The 12,283-nt window shown below is 40.1% G+C and overlaps 1 long non-coding RNA gene across 1 annotated transcript in view; it reads left to right on the top strand.

The window, feature by feature from the left end:
• Nucleotides 1-12,283, top strand: part of LOC115063589 — a 34,145-nt gene that overhangs the window by 10,824 nt on the left and 11,038 nt on the right. The window lies entirely within an intron of this gene.

Here is a 12,283-nt window from a genome sequence, read left to right as displayed (position 1 = left end):
TGTGTGTGTGTGTGTGTGTTCAGTTGCTCTCCACAACAGTTTTTGAGACCATTCTTGGTCCCTCACTATACCTGGAGTTTGCCAATTGCACTAGGTTTAGTAGCCAGTAAACTCCAGAATATTCCTGTCTCTATCTAATTCCCCAGTGCTGGGTTGCTGGGAACTCAAACTCAGGACCTCATGCTATGCTGTAATCGATGTATGACTGTCCATATCCCACATCTCCCTCCCCTCCCCCTCTTCCTCTTCCTCCACCCCCCCCTCCTCCTCCTCCCCCCCCCCCCCCCTCTGTCTCACACACAGTAACCTTCAACTTGTTTCTAAAGGAATGGATCACTTTGTTTTCAAGGTCCAGACACGGTGGTATTTTACACGGACAGAATATTCTATAATCCTTTGGATGTGAACTGCCGAGTGTAATGCATGCACTCCCTAGATAGACTATGGGGACTAGATGGAGATAAGGAAGGCTGGCGAGAAAAACTTGGTAACCAATTCAACAACATGGACGTCAGTGTCTTGGATTTGCTCAGTCGCTCGCTAGTTTCATTGGTTCTCACTGAACCCTCATTCCTTCAAGCTCATGGCGTTGGCTCATCAAGGGACGCTAAGATAAAGTGATAGATATGTCTCTACTCTCCAGCAACACAGGAATGACTAGGACAGCATGCGTAGTGACTGGAGGTTCAGATGAGGAAAATGAAGCCAGACAGAAAAAGGACAGAAATGTGGCTGCTTCTTACACTAGAATTAATGGATGACTGAACTCTTAAGCTGAGATTTTCTGGTTCTATCCTCTAGGATATGTGCAGTCATATTTGAAGGGCTGATGGAAGCCATGTATGGTAACACAGGGTTGCAATCACAGAACACAGGAGGGAAGGCTGAGGCAGGAACGTTAGAAGTTTGAAGCTAGCTTGAGTTACATTGTGAGACCCTGTTCCCCTTCCAAAAAAACAAAAACAAAAAAACAAAAACAAAACAAAACAAATAATAACAAATAAAACAACCCTCAACAAAACAAAACAGGCAAGCAAGCAAACAAAGAAACAACACACACTCCCCCTCCGCCAACTGCCATGATAGTTGTATGTGCAAGTGAAGGTAACTCTGAGCCATGGTCTGTGTCCTCAGGTCAAAGGACAGTCTCACCAAAGGGACGACCTCATCATTGTTTTGACACCACATACATCAGGCTAGCTGGTCTGTTCCAGAGCATCCAGGAATTCTCCTGTCTTCACCTCCTGTCTTGTAGTAGGATTCCTGGAGTTACAGATATATGCTGTGTACCCAGTTTTATGTGGGTTGTGGGGATAACAGCTGAGGACCTCAAGCTTTCACAGGGCTTCCCACACTAAGTAGCATCCTCAGCTTAGAATGTTTGAAGGGTCCACAGAACTTCCCATTTGAGATTTATTCTATTAGATATAGATGTTTAAATAGAATGTCCTTGGTCGTAGGTTCAAATCCGGAGGTTATAGGCATTGGGTAACAGTTTATTAATTCAATGACTGTTAGAAATGATCTATGTGGCAGGCCCTGTCTCAGATATTGGGGATATATTGGTAAAGAAAACAGAAAAAAATGCCTTGTTATATAGATTGTAATATCTGAATCAAAAGAAACAGATAATAAAAAATGTAATAGATAGTGTCAGAAGGTGATAAGAAAAAGCACTGCTGAAGAGTGGGTAAGTTGGGATATGAAAGTAATTTTGGAAAAATATGGCTGCCACTGAGAAGGTGATGTTGAGAGGAAGCAATGATGTGATCTGTGAGGATAAAAAAGGAGAAAGCACTCCAAATAGAGGTGACAAAAAGCACAGACACTGTTAGGTGGAAATACACAGAACATACTTGGCTACCAGGGAGATCCATAAGGATTGAACAGTGGTAAACAGTAGAAAGCAGTAGAAAATATGAGGCCAGGGGAAATCAAAGAGACAATCTTGTTATGAAAATATCAGTCATTGTTAATTTCTTGACTTTAATTCCAAATAACAAAAGATTTGATATATGAAACGACCTGGGCTGGTTGCTGTGGTAGAAATCACAAGTTGGGGCTAAGGCGGAGATGAAGGTCAGATTCCCACATGGAAGTCAGTTGCAATGATGTTGGGGAGTACTGGCGGTAGCCTGGGCTGGGGAGGTGACTGAGGAGGTGGCAGGTACACAGGTGATGGATAGTTTTTAAAGGCAAAGCTAAGGGAAGTCGCTGGCAGCTTGAAGGGAGAAAACATGAATCAAACATTTCAACCTGAGCAAAATGGAAGGACGGATAAGAAAAATTAAGAGGACTTTTTTCTTTTAGAGTAACAGGGGATCAAAAGACAAACTTTGAATATCTGAGTCAAGGTTTAATATGCTCATTATTCATCAAAGCATAGAGAGAGGTGGCTTGAAGTCCAAGGTGGAGATAGAGTGGTAGAAAGTGTTACTCTGCAACATGCACAGGACATTAAAACTATGTAATAAATGGAAGCTATCAAAGAATGAAGACCATATAGATTATTATGCTCATAGATGTATACAAAGTAAGTCAGTGGAGTGTGAGAAAACAGGTTAGACAAAGCTGTAGAGTATGGGAACTTAAAAATAAAGCAGGGGACATGCAGGAGCTGGTGTAGTAGGCTAAGTGCCTATGATGTTTATCATCATTGCCAGTCACACTGGGAATCGAATCATTGAGCATCGAGCCTGGGCATGTCTCTGAGGGTGTTTCCAGAACAGTTTAGCTGAGGAAGGAAAGACCCACACTGAATGTAGGTTGCATCATCCCATGGGCTAGAAGCTCTGAACTGAGTGAAAAATCAAATGGAAGCCAGCTAGGCAGAAAGGTCCATCTCTCTCTGCTTCCTTACTGTGAGGTAATGTGATCAGTTACTTTATGCTCCCACAATCCTACTTTCCCTGTCATGAGAAACTGTATTCCTTAAGCTGTATGCTAGCCATTGGAATCAGTAACAAAAGAACAAATGCAAGAACAGAGGACCCAGAGGAAGGGGAAGGTAGAACTATCTACTGTCATTAAATACATTGTTGCTTTGTATGGTTATCTATTATAACATCAAAAATGCTCTAAAACTTAGTGATTTAAATTGGCAATGACATTTACACTTCTCCTGTATCTACAAATTTTTCTGGCTACATGGGCACTGCTCATCTCTGTTCTATAGTCACATCTAGTGACCACTTGGGAAAGCTCAGAGCTTAGAACCAGAACCATGACTGTTGCTGATGCTGTCTGGTGGCTGGGATTTAAGCTGTAGTGTCATATGGAGCATCTGCATGTTGCCTTGTCCTTATACTGGTTCCTATAAATGGTGGTAAGTTAGAAGTGTTGACTTCTCAAAGTGTGAGGCCCAGGGATAAGTTGTATTGCTTTCTGTGACCCAGCCTTGGAAGGCACACAGAATCACTTTGCTCTACTTTAGTCCTTAAAGCAGAGACAAAAGCCCGCTCAGATAAATCCTGGGAAGACAGACTCCAGGTCCTTCAAATTCCTAATGTGGTGTTCTGGCTAGTTTTACATCAACTGGACACAAACCAGAGTTATTCGAAAGGAGGGAAGCTCACCTGAGAAAATGCTGCAGTAAGATCCACTTATAGGGTATTTTCTTAGTTGGTGATTGATGGGGGAGGGCCCAGCCCATTATGGGTGATGCTACTCCTAGACTGGTAGTTTTCTGGATTCTATAAGAAAGCAGGCTAAGAAAGCTATAAGGAGCAAGCCACTAAGCAACACCCCTCCATGGCCTCTGCATCAGCTCCTGCCTCCAGGTCTCTGCCTGTTTGAATTTCTATCCTGACTTTCTTTGGTGATGAGCAGAGATACAGAAGTGAAAGCCAAATAAGCCCTTTCCTCCACAAGCAGCTCTGGTCATGGTATTTCATCACAGAAATAGAAACATTAGTTAAAACATATGGAAATGGTAAATCCAGGAAGAGTATGTGAAACTAAAGATCTTGTTGCATCTGGGTTTTTTTTTTTTTTTGGGGGGGGGAGAGGTGGTGTAGGGAGGGAGAAGTTGTTGAATGTAAAGTTTATCACATTATCTTGATAAATTTGGTACAATCCAGGACCTACTCTCGGGGATGCAAGCCCGGAAATAAATCACTTGCTAGCTATTTATATCAACATACTGATGCATAAGATAGCAATGCCCTTTTTGTTACTTACAGTGAAAAGAAAATGTCATAGATTCCCCAGACTTTCTGTGCCTCCTGAGTACTTGACTGACATGGCACCAGAAACACTTTAGCAGTTGATGCAATTCCATTAATGATGTGCATAGCAATCATTTAAAATACACTTGAGTTCTTGTCCTGTCAAAGGGCTGTGAATTACTGATATCCAGTCCCTGAGACTTCTAGAGTCCCTTGCAATGCTTCCCTCTGGCTTTCCATTTTGAATTCCTTCACGGGCTGACCAGATACACCTTTCAAATATAGCCCTGCGTTGATACCTTCAGGTGATTGTTTGCAGAACCGCCATAGATGCCCAAATCAGAAGATATTTAAATTCCTTACAGAAAATGACATTGCATGTACGAACAGTATGCACATATTTGCACATATGTTTAATTGATTTGAATTATTTAGCAAACTAGTATGAAGTGAATCTTTGCAAATAGTTGTTGTTATATTGTATTATTTAAAGAAAAGCAATAAAATCGCTATGTTCAGTAGAGAAGCACCTTAAAATTATTTTATAGTTTCTGTGCAACCTATAGTATTTGATATTCACTTATTATTGTACCTTGCTAATCTTTGCCCCTACTATGAATACATTTTTTCATGAATACTTGTGCATGGTTGAATGAATCTGCAGATGTGGAGCCTGTAGATACAGAGGATGACTGCGTTCTTTGAATGTGTAGTCCAGGCAGCCTCTTTTGTCTGGCTTACTGAAGAAAAGACAGGTGAAAATTTACACTTTTTCAATAATGAGATCTTACAGCTCATCTCTCAGAAAATAGTTTTAATTCTTTTCATCCCCTACTTCTTGTGGGAGAGTGGACAGTAGATATCGGCCAAAGAATTCATGGTAGTTCATGTGAGCAAAGGTGGTTCGTATTAAGATGACTTTGGTTAAAGGAGGTAAAAAGTTTGGCATGGAATATCATTCAAGGGTAAAGCTCCCAGGATTTGCTCACAGATTGAGTGTGGGTGATATTTAGGGAGGATTAAGAGATCTCAGGATGGTATAGTAGACCCCGCTAGTGTCACCAGGTTGCTCCACAATCCCAGGTTGTTGTTATTGCTGGTTTCTTATAGCTTTCATCGTCTCTTTCTCTGGAAGATTGATGTGGATCAATGAAGCCCATAGACATGGACATGTCCTGATAGGAGAATTTGTCACTGGTGACTCACTTTTATGTGGCTACCCCTTGCCTTGCAGTGGGACAACTCTGAGTTGTTCACCTGCCAAAGATCCTTGCTGCATCTGGCTAAGGCCAAGTCACAGTTGCATTAATATCTTTCTCACACTCCCTGTCCTGTCCTCTCTTGCCCTGTCCATTTTCCCTGAAGCCCAAGAGCCTTGTCATAATCCATCATTTGAACAGGACTTTCCACCACAAAGCCATGCTTTGAAGAATACCAACCTAAGATAGATTAGGCCCCTCTACCCCTGGCAAAGGGCGAAGAGACCTTGCTGGTCATGTTGCTCTTAAATCAGTCAGGGGCAGAGAAGATGGCATTCCTTTCTTTATCCTAACTCGACACTTGCCAACATACCATGCAACGTGGATGGAAGATGTTACCAGCCCAGTGACCAGCCTGCAGCTGGAGCCACTACAATGTGTGAGTATATGGTGGTCAGATGGGAGAGAAAGAGAAGTAAAACATTATAAAGCTTGAGCGTTATAAAGAAAGATGGAACTGGATACTGAGGGTGGAGAGGAGTAGCCTGTTGTGCGAGACCAGCTCTGCTACCTACTGAGGCCCCAGCCCAAGCTACTGCTGAGGTCCATGTCTGTGCCACTGGCTATGCAGTGGCAGGGGTCAGTGTCCATGGCTCATATTACCAATAAAGAACACGGGGATGTCATTGACAGGTACTGTAGAATTGGTTCCACCCCTTACTGGATTCTGTACTCTGGAGAGCTGTCACCATCCTTCACCACTGGCATCACTCAGGAGAGTGGGCCCTGCATCTTGCCTGGGAAGCACAGTGGAGCTGGCCCTGATGGCAAAGACATGGGTGAGCCACCCTGAAGGTGTGAGAGCAGGAGAACTGCCCCTGCTTCCTGGTGTTGCAGATAAGAGAATGCTGGTGGGCTAACCAGCTCTGCGAACACCCATGCTCAAATCTAGGGCTCTGAGATGGCACACCCCAAAATTCATATCATCTGCAAATGGTTGAGATGTGTAAAAGGCCAAGTCCTGCAATTTCAAAGCTACACCATCTCCATGACACAGGGCAACAGGATAACTGGGAGGAGTCTCAGTGAGGATCCAACACTGATGGTGTCACAGATCTTGAACCGAATCAATTGCAATGAACATTTGCAAGTGAAAATGTGTAGGTGGAGGGATACACTTTGGGACACATTGTGACACACTGCAGCTTCAACAAGACAATGTTTTCTATGCTTTTCTTTTTCTGTAGTTTGTGTGCTTTTTATTTTCTGGGGGAGGTTGCAAGGGCAAAGGATGATGAGCGGGACTGGGGTGCATGATGTGAAACTCAGAAAGAATCAATAAAACCTTATTTTTAAAAAAGAAAATAGGATAGATTATGGTTTCTGACTTTGAGTAACTAGATAAATTGCAGTGATGTTTACTAAGATAGCAAGCACTGGTGAATAAACAGGCTCATGAGAGGACAGTATGGGAAATCCAGCTTTTATTTGTGAAATTTGAGATGCGTGTTGGTCATCTGATGGAGATAGCAAATAGATAGCTGGTTATTGGATTCTAGAATCTAAAGGAGAGATCTGGACTGTAGACTTGAGAATCAAGTAAAAGTATATTGTTTAGATTTTAAAGCTAAGACACACATCACCTAAACAGTGATAATAAGTTATTACTTGAAGTCTAAACAGGAGTTATTTATGTCAAGGAATAGAGAAGCCACAGTGTTCTGGGCAGGGGGAACCACAGGTGTGAGGTCTGAGTCAATTCTTATTGATGTTAGAGACAGGAACATTCTGAAACCATTGATTCCAGATGCATCATTTTATCCGTCTCAGAGGCCAGCCTTCTTCTTCTTCTTCTTCTTCTTTTTTTTTTTAAGTCAATGAATTTAGAAGGTATTTGTTGTTAAGTTTTACCCTCAGCTCTGTTTTTCTTGTTATATATTTTTTTTTATTCAGGCAGAATTTTTCTTCATTTATATATACAAAATTCATTAGGTAGCCTTATATTAAAAAGATACATGTGTCAAAGAGTTTGTGATTTTTGTGTCATAAAATGACACTGGGGAGCAGAGGAATTGCCTGTAGAAAATGAGTATGACTCAGAGTTGGGGCCAGTTGAGTTATTATTAGAAATACAAGATAAATTTGATTAAGAAGTTTTAAAGGAGATCTTAAAGGGAGAGAATTAAAAGAAAGTGAAACTGAGCGAGAGTTTTTTTTTTTTTCTTTTTTTTAAATGAGGTTAATACCCTGTGAGGGAAGGGCACTGATGATGCAGAATGCAAATACTGAGTTAGAAAGAGGGTGGAGTGCAGAGAACAAACTGCCAGGATAGAGCCTATATGGATGCAAACCCATAGGATGAGATGCAGTGAAAAAGGCCAGCCATCCGGCCATGAATTAGAGCCATTTAACCCAGGTCCAGTGGAGTCAGGAAACATGATAATAGAGCACTTCTCTCTGACCTCAATGATGGGGTGGTTAGCAAGGTCGCTGTCTAGTCACAGAGTGCCAACTGCTCCTCTTCCCTGCAGAGGAAAGAGGGCTGCTGACACAAGCAGGAGGCTTACATTTTGCAAGTTTTGAAGAAGAAGAAAATCCCTCATTGAGAAGACCTTGCAATCCTGTAGACTTTGCAGACAGGACGGATGGAGACAGATGACCAAGTGTTCTTGTTGCAAGCATATTGTTAAGAACTTAGGTTGTTTTTAATGTGTGGCACAACAGCAATTAATGGCCTGAAGGAAAAACAACCCCTGACTCAAAGGCAGCTTAACTTAGTCCATGCTGAGAAGAACCTGGTCAAGCATCTCTCATGTCTCTATGTATGCCATTGCAATAAAGCCAGAAAGCAGGCAAGCCCCTGCAGGACTCATCCGGTCTTCTGATCTGTTGTTCGGTGTGATGTTATTAAACAAAGGTGGACAAGGAAGTGATGGTAGAGGCATTTTCTCTGTGTGAGCTTGGGTGACCCTGTAACTCCTACATCTTTCTTTGTTTTTGTTCTTGTTGTTTTCTTTCTTTTTTCATTTTCCTTCCTTCCCCCCTCTCCTATACTTCATTTGGAATTTTGTTTTCTTCGATACAAAGTTTTCCTTTTATACCTCAAATCAGTCCTGAACTCATGATCCCCCTGCCTCCATCTCTCAAGGGCCGGGATTACAAGTTTACATCACCACACTGGGCCCAGATACTTAACTTCCTCCTTTGTGAACTGAGCAGTAAAAATTTTATATTTTATAATATTTTCTAGGTCTACAACTGTTGGACTGTAGAGATCACTTAACTTTAATAATGTTACTTGCCCCCAAAAGGTTAAGTATGATTTGGGAAGTCAGGGGGTTGATGATAGGGAAGGATAAAGGAAACAAAAACAATGTCCCCATAAAAGCAGAAAGGTGAGCTGATGAGAGCTGTGTACACACAATGGATGTCATGGAGTGTCTTTTAAAGCCTCTATTCTACGTAGACTACTTTTTTGCTATTTGCGTTTTTATTTTTGTTGAGATACAGAGGTATTTAACTTTTTCTCTCCATGAAATGTCTCATATCATGGTGAGACATATAACCCTTTTAACATAATATAAAACAAAAGAGCAATTTCATGTATTTTTTTAAAGTCCTAGAGTGTTTAGCCACTCAGATCTTCATGGTTTGCTCACAGAGTGCATTCTCAGGTTCTCCTATCATGTGCAGCAAAACATTCAAAATGTCCACTCAGAAACAGAATTAAAGGAGAAGAAACCTTTGCAAAATGGACATGAATTGTTTGTTGTTGACTCTTCATCTTCTTATGGTTTCTAGCCTGTAATAGGAATGTTATAAGCACAGAAAAGTTAAAGAAGGGGTGCTCTCCTTCATGTAAATAGCACTTCTTCTATATTTTGACTTTGAGCATAACCATCTATAGATCAGTAGTTCTCAACCTTCCCAATGCTGTGACCCTTTGATACAGTGGTGGTGAAACTCAACCATAAGTTTATTTTCATTGCTGCTTCCTAACTGAAATTTTGTTACTGTTATGAATCATAATGTAAATATCTATGTTTTCTGATGGTCTTTGGGGGGGCCATTACCCACAGGTTGAGAACCACTGAAATAGGTCTACTGTGTGTCATTTAATTTATGGAATTTCCTCAAATCAAACAAGGACCAGGCATGATAAGTAATAATACTTCTTCTTTTAAAGAACTTTATTCCTAAGTCCATTAGAATTTAATGGGGATACATACGCATATTTTTAAATAAAATTCATGGGTTATGTATTTAATTGCTAGCATAGTCTCGGAATACATTTTTTTTTAATGAAGAAAAGGTTTTTTTTATAGCTCGGTGGTTAATTTCTATTTGTCTATACCTTAAATTAATGTAATCATATATTTAAATAATTAATATTTAATGTTTAAATAATTGGTTGTGTATGTGAACAGGGGAGGCAGGTCTATGTCTACAAAATGACTGAGAGATCATATTTCTCCTGTTCTAGCTTCCCGAGTGCCTGATTTCAGCAGTGTGTCTCTATATCTGCCTTAAATTAGAGGGTTTTTTTTTTCAAATGTTGGCAAAAAGTTTTAGTACAAGTTCTCACCTAAAGCCCAGCTTTGACTTTGAGAAGTTCCATCTCTGCAAAACCGACACCTCTACCATTAAAGAGCTTGGGAACTGATACGCTCCTCTTTACTATAAGAAAGTTTGCTAAACTATAAACATCAGTGACTTTTCTTGAAACCATGAGAAAATGAAGTTTTCAGGAAAGGTTTGAAACTAAAAGATATGAACATATCAACTGTTAATGTAGCATGAAAAGAAAATTGTAAGCGAAATTTTCCAAATCTACAACCTGCTTACAGTGGAGCCCTGGCGAGATGGTATAAATTAGTCATCAGCCCTCATGTAAGACAGTCTGATAAAGTTTTAAAAATGAATTATGGTTTATACTGACTAATTAGAGTTTTTGAGAGCCTGGAAGACTTTTAAAAAATTAAAATAATATAAAAACTTTAAAAGTCTTTCAGGCACAAATGAACTATGCTTACCTAGTGCAGAAACTGTGTGTGTGGGGTTCTGTTTCTGTTTTTGTTTTTGTTTGTTTGTTTTTTGTTTTTGTTTATTTCTTGAGACAAGACCTCTCCACATTGCCTAGGGTAGCCTTGATATGTTTGCTTTAATCTCTGAATGTTGCGACTATAGATGTGCCCTACTACTCTAATTGGCTAGAGTATTTGCTTATTTGTTTGTTTTTAACTTAACTGAAAGCTGGGTGTAGTGGCTCACTCCAACAGCCCCATGATCATGAAGCTGAAGGAGGGTCATCCATGAGTTTGAGGGCAGCTTGGTAACAGCATGAGACCCTACATCAAGAGTTCTAGGACAGCTCAATCTACATAATAAAACTTCATCTCAATAAAAGAAGGTAAAGAATAAATAAAGAAGGAAGGGGCAGAAGGGACAGGCTGGGTGAGTAAATAAAGAAAAGAGGTGAGGAGAAGAGGAAAGCAGAGGGAGGAATAAGAGAAAGGAGGGGAGGCGATGCAGGAAAATATGGAGATAATTTTGATGAATTGTTAGACTCTCTGGGGACGAACGACAGGGCAAATTTCTGGGAGTGACGGGTTCAAGGAGACCACATTTTTGTGACATAAAATGTACAACTTACTATTTGAATCAATACTTATTATTCATCACAACTTACTATTCAAATCAATATGGTTATGTCAAACAAAACATTACAAGGCAAGAAAAGCAGTCTGAATATCTGAAATAATTGATGAAACAAATAGATTGGGAATTACATGCTATATATAATGTATTGTTCTTGAAATGTAAGATAGGCATACAAATTGATAAAGAGTTATAAAAAAGAAAAGAAAATTGTAGAAATTAAATAAATTCTCGTGTCAATGGAGTTTTAAGGTTCCATGAGTAAAAATCAACAAGAGTGAGAAAAGAGTCAGTGGCCTAGGTAATGCAGAAAGGAAAATATAACAAATAAAAGCAGAGCAGAGTCATCAGGAAGGGCAGAGAATTTAAAAACTGTGTATATCACATGCAATTGAGATGCTAGATGAAGCACTGGAACAGAAGTAATAACTACTTTCTGGTGGTTTTCCAAACTTAATCACAGACACCAGTGCAAAAATCTAAGACATTGAAAGATCATCCAGCAGACGAGATGCACAAAACAAAAATGAGCTGTAGAAAACCAAAGACAAAGAAAGGAAAAACCACGAAAAAAGCCAGAGAACAATGCTACCTTACCCACAGGAGGAAAAGAATAATTACATTCCTTGCAAACTTATTGCTCCTCACCAGAAACCACATCAGCAAAAAACCAGTGGTGTGAACTTTTTATTACTTGTTTATTGATAGGATAGCACTCTCAACCATTATAGAATTCTATATATAACAGAAATACTTAAAGGGAAGGACAAAAGGGTCTCAGAATATGAATATGAATATGTCTGAAATGAATATGTCTGAAATTCATCCCTAGTATGTCTGTGTTGCTATAAATGTCAAAATAAGTTCTTCATGGAGAAAGAAACGTGAATCAGGTATTGGGGAGATATCATTGGGGTGAGGAAAAGAATCTCTGAGAAGCAATCTGTGAACTGAAATGAAAGGAAAATAATTTTTATTATGCCTAATTGATCTAGGAGACGGCTGTTTGTATACCATTTCAACTAAGATCATATTGGGTGATTGTTACATGGACGGGATAGATGAAGCGAGAGACAGCAATGTCAAATGGTGGAAGAAGGATTGGCCGTACCTTAGAAGGTGCCAGAATAAAAAGGGGAGGACTGAAGCTGGGCTTGGTGGTACACGCCTTTAATCCCAGCACTTGGGAGGCAGAGGCAGGTGGATTTCTGAGTTCGAGGCCAGCCTGGTCTACAGAGTGGGTTCCAGGACAGCTAGAAC

The sequence above is a fragment of the Mus pahari genome, chromosome 3 (genome assembly GCF_900095145.1).
Source record: "Mus pahari chromosome 3, PAHARI_EIJ_v1.1, whole genome shotgun sequence".
Lineage (NCBI taxonomy): Eukaryota > Metazoa > Chordata > Mammalia > Rodentia > Muridae > Mus > Mus pahari.
The sequence above is the reverse complement of the archived record's forward strand: the minus strand, read 5'-3'. Positions and strand labels throughout refer to the sequence as shown.